The sequence below is a fragment of the Anolis sagrei genome, chromosome 2 (genome assembly GCF_037176765.1).
Source record: "Anolis sagrei isolate rAnoSag1 chromosome 2, rAnoSag1.mat, whole genome shotgun sequence".
Taxonomy (NCBI): Eukaryota; Metazoa; Chordata; class Lepidosauria; order Squamata; family Dactyloidae; genus Anolis; species Anolis sagrei.
Genome location: NC_090022.1, coordinates 193,669,344 through 193,674,884, shown reverse-complemented (window position 1 = coordinate 193,674,884; position 5,541 = coordinate 193,669,344).

Genomic DNA, 5,541 nt, shown 5'->3' with positions numbered 1-5,541 from the left:
GGAGGGTGTTATCATCATCATGCATTGAGGTCTTCATGGGTCATATTAAGTCCAAGAAAGGCCAGAAAGATAGCCTTTAAAAAGCCTCTTATAAAAGACACATCATAAACAAAATGTACAATTTTTAAAAACCACTTCCCACTGAAAGATAACTTTATAAAAACCTTTCTTACCAAAGCCATTTTAAAAATAACTCCATCAAAACGTGCACTGTTTTTAGGATGTTTGCCTTCATCATGACTTTAACCTCCTCTCTTGTGGAATGAGTAAGCGAACTTTCAAAACTGCAGCTCTGTTATCAACATTTTAAGCACCCATTGATATATATATATATATATATATATATATATATATATATATATATATATATAAATGCTCTGTGCATAATGAGTACCTTAAAAACAAAAGAACCAATGAACAAAATCACACCAAATTTGGCAACAAAACGTCTCACTAGACAAGGAGTGACCTTCCCTCAAAAAGTTATGATTTTGTTATTTGGGAGTGGTAGTTGCTGGGATTTATAATTCACCTATAATCAAATTCTGAACTCCAGAAACGATGGAATTGAACCAAACTTGGCACACAAGACTCCCCTGACCAACAGAAAACACTAGAAGGGTTTGGTGGGCATTGACCTTGAGTTTTGGAGTTGTAGTTCACCTACATCTAGAGAGCACTGTGGACTCAAACAATGATGGATATGGACCAAACTTGGCACGAATACTCAATATGCCCAAATATAAACACAGATGGAGTTTGAGAGAGCATTCCAAACACCACAAATGATGAAATTTGGCCAAAGATCCCACACAGAACCCCCATGACCAACAGAAAATTCTGTGTTTTCTGGTGGTCTTTGGTGAACCTTCTGACACCCCCCCCCCCCCCCCGGTCTTGACTTCCCAGGTTGAGAAATGCTGCCTTACGGACATCCAGTCCAACTCCCTTTACCAGGGCAAGAAAACATAATCATAGCTCTCCTGGCAAAGGGCCATCCAGCCATTCACACACACACACACACATATGTATATGACAGATGCAGTATCAAAAATTTGAAAGGGACCCTTAAAAGAAGGACAATTATATGTTGCATCTTCCAGAGTAAGCAAACCAGACAATCTCCACATCAACACTGGCAAAGAAACAGCAAGAAATACTGTTTACCCACAAGCATAAATACATTACATATATTAGAAACCAACACTTTCTCATTACTTTATTTGCCAGATCACCAGACTGGGCCACAGCAACGCATGGCAGGGGATGGCTAGTCACCTCTATAGCCTTTGAGCACCTCTTTGTTATAATTTCTGGGGAGCTGCTTATTCATGAAGTAATTGCCAGACAAATCAGCCCAAGAAGAAAGGTGACTATGAGCCTGAAAAATCCTCATAAATCCAGATGTGGTCTTTGTGAAAAGGAAATTTCTTAATAACCTGACTAGATTGCCAGATGTCCCTTATTTGAGAGCAGAAAACCTCTTATTTACTTGACTGGTAGATGAGGTAAAGGTAAATGTTTTCCTCTGGGGTGGTGGTGCTCATCTCCATTTCTAAGCTGAAGAGCCAGCATTGTCCATAGACGCCTCCAAGGTCATGTGGCCAGCATGACTGCATGGAGTGCTGTTACTTTCCTGCTGGAGTGGTACCTATTGATCAACTCACATTTGCTTGTTTTAGAACTGCTAGGTTGGCAGAAGCTGGGGCTAACAGCGGGAGCTCACGCTGCTCCCCGGATTCAAACCTGCAACCTTTTGGTCAGCAAGTTCAGCAACTCAGTGGTTTAATCCACTGCGCCACCAGGGATTCTAAGGGACTGGTAGGTATCCCTTATTATAAAAGATGTCTCCTATTAGAAGACTGGAAACCTTTCCGTTATATAGACTGGACAAGATGTCAACAACTATACATTTTGGAGTGTAGGCCCTTCATAACAGCAAAAATATGTGCACCAAGTAATTTAAGAACGTGGACAATACGTTGATTTTACAGAGAAAACCTAACTCGGTCAACTTAAATCTATACTTTCATTTGATAGTTAGGTAGAGTCCCAACTTGTTAATAGCTAGTTCTTAGTTCTCAGCTCTGCATGTTATGAATTTTGATGGTCTCTTATTGCTATTTTGGGAACTTGCCAAGACTTAAACCAGACATGGCAGAGTCAGGATGGGCTAGTCTGGTTCCCGAGCTCATTTAAAAAACTGCTGTGTGGCCCTCGTGCCAAGTTCTTCAACCACTGAGCAAGGCATTCCTGAGATGAAAGGGTTTTTAAATCATTTGAAGACAAGATGGACCTGGTGCCAAAGCTATAAGTGGACATTCAGCAGGGAGTGAGGAAAGGAAGGGATCAGGAGATGATTGGAAGTATATAGGTATGGGAAAATATTTGTGCTTTTCACCTACATAGTATGGGGAACCAGTGAACACAGGGGTAAATAATAGTCACAAGTATTCCCTATTTTTTAAAAAAGGTCAAATGCTGCTAGTTTTCTTATGCCAGTCATTTTTTCAATAGCAGAAACTGGTACTACAACATTTTTTTGCAAGGTTCAACAAAAACAAAACTTTTTCCATACGAAAAACTTCACAAAACCTTCAACATTAATCCTGAAATATGAAAAAAAATTCTCCCAAAATTTAAAAAAGGCTTGTAATGTCATTTAGGAAGTAGATAAGTGTTGAGTTGTTTCATATGTAAGATTCTTCCTCAAGGTAACTAAGGGTCAACAACTGAGTAATTGCTCTTATGGCTGATTTGGTGCCTACTAGTACCAACAGTTTCAGGAGAGATAATTGTATTCAGAATAGGTGGAAAGTAAACATGATTTGCTCTACTCGATGTCTCCATTTTATTGCTTTTTCCCAACTTGACAATAACTAATAATTCAACTTCTTGGTAAACACATTGATTTCATGGGTCTGCTTTAGCTAGGAGAAACAACAGGACTCTTGAGTTATGCGTGCAGCCATTTGAAGAAAAGAGCTCAAATGAAACAGGACAAGATGTTTCAGAGTGAAAACATGAACACAAGAGCCAAAGCAGCCTTGCTGTTCTGAAAATAGTTTGTTGTATTTGAGAATTTTTGCACTTCAGGTTTATTTCAGAAGGTTAATGGGGTTCAGGAAGAAAGTGCAACCTCAGATGGGAAATTGTGCAAGGAGGAGGTATGTCCCTCTGTGTTTGGAAATGTGGGGAAAGTTTCAGTTTAGAACGTGTGGCTTTTTTATGCAAAACTTTGCATTTATCTTCACGGGCATTTCAGGTTCTCAGAAAGTTTACTTTTTTGGAATACGGGTCCTCAAATCCCCTAATCAACCTGGGCAGTGGCTACAGTGGCTGCAAGATACTAGGCAAAATAGCCCACAAAAGTTATTCTGACTCTGGCCATGTTCCAGAAGCATTCTCTCCTGACATTCCACCCACATCTATGGCAGGCATTCTCAGAGGTTGTGAGGTCTGACTCTTCTTGGTGAGATTCCTTCCTCATTCTGTGACTTGAAGAAGTGGCAGCACCAACAATGTAGCATGCAGTTTGAGATGTTATGTCCCACAAATGCCAGCAAAAGGCAGGGCTATTTTAATCATTTATTTCTTTATTCACAGTATTTATATTCCACCTTTCTCACTCTGAAGGGGACTCAGAGTGGATCACAGAACACATATATACGGCAAACATCTAATGCCTTTATACACTGACAAGACAGACAACTGTTCATAGGCAGAGATATATTTCGGCTTTACCATCTTCGGCATCTTGGAGGCTGTGCTCAGTTCTGGTCACAAAGGGGTGCTGTCGCTCCACCTTCCCTGCCAAAGAGCTTTGTTTGTAAACTTCCTCCTTGATTGAAACTCAAGTGTTTTTCTGGCATTTCCTTGTGGATGCCTTAAACGCCCCCCTGCTTAAGCGGTACCTATTGATCTATTGTTTTTGAAACTGCTAGGTAGGCAGAAATTGGGCTAAAGGCCAGGAGCTCACACTGACCCGGGTTTCGAGTTGTCAGCCTTTCAGTTGGCAAGATTTACTGCAGCTGGCAGTTACCCTGCTGTGCAAAACAGCCCCGCCCCCAGTTATCCCTTTAATTTAATAGTACTTAAAATAGTACTATTAAAAGTATAAAATATTTGGGACTGTCTCTGAAATCATTTCCTTGTTAGTAAGCCTCTATAAGCCAAGAAGATTTATTATTACTTACACTTTTCTCTAATGAGGAAAAGACTACAAATAGGATTCTTTTCCTCTCTTCTGTGAGGTAGAACAGAGTAAATGTGCGTGTGACCAGCCCCAAGTCACCAAATGAATTTCATGACCGAGTCCCAGTTCACGGGCCCTTTCATACAACACTATTTCATATAACACCAGTGGTCCACCTGGTATTACAGTGCTATAACAATGTAATCTGGAGTTCTGTGGTTGAAGATTTATCTACTAGAGAATTTTTCTGGTGTCTCAGATCAAACTACAAATCCCAGAATTTAGTAGGAGGGAACTATAGTATTTTACAGTAAGGTAGTAGTGCTTCATAGTCTGATTCCCATATCTGCAGGACTTGAAGTGAATCTACAGATAATAGCAAACCCTAGAATATTATAAAACCCCAATGGAGAATCTAAAAAGTTTGCTTGTCCGAACATATCTCCCACTACGATCCACCTAGGGCCCTAAGATCATCTGGGGAGACCCTGATCGTTGTTCCCCCATTGTCACAATCGCGTCTGGCGGGGATAAGGGACAGGGCCTTTTCTGTGCCCCCCCCCCCCCGGCTATGGAACTCCCTCCCGAGTGAAATTAGATCCACTGCATCCCTCTTGAACTTCTGGAAACAAGTAAAATCCTGGCTATGGGATCAGACCTTTGTAGATTAGGCTGACTTGCTGGCATGTTGACTTATATAGAACTGATGGACTGCCCCTTGGATGATGATTTAAACTGGTGACCGCTGACTGACTGATAGATTGTTTTTATACTGTTTTTATACTGTTTTATATTGTTTAAACTGTTTGTACTATTTTATATTGTTACTAGCTGTACCCTCCACGCGTTGCTGTGGCCAACTTCCTTCCTTCTCTATCTCTTCCCTTCCTTCCCTTATTTTCTTTCTCTTCTGCTGTCTCTATTGTCTTCCTTCTCTCTTTCCTTCTTTCCTTCCCTCCCTCTTTCTCTACATCTTTCCCCCTTCCTTCGTTCCCTCTTTCCTTCCCTCTTTACCTTTTTTCTTTCCTTCTCTCCTTCCTTCTCTAACTTTCCTTCCAATCCCCTTTTTCTTTCCCTCCTTCTTTCTCTTCTTTCCTTCTTCTCTACTTCCTTCCTTCCTTCCTTCTCCCTTTGCTTCCATGCTTCCTTCTCCCTTTCCTTCTTTCTTTCCCTCCCTCTTTCTTTTCTTTCCTTCTTTTTCTTTGTCTCTCTCCTTCCCTACCTCTTTCTTCCCTTTTTTCTGTATTGTCATTTAGCTTTTCCTCATTTAGCCTTTTGGGGCTTTTTAAGTCCCTTCTGCTGTGTTTTTCTGTGTTTTAATGAGTGAAGGACATACATTGGGTTGT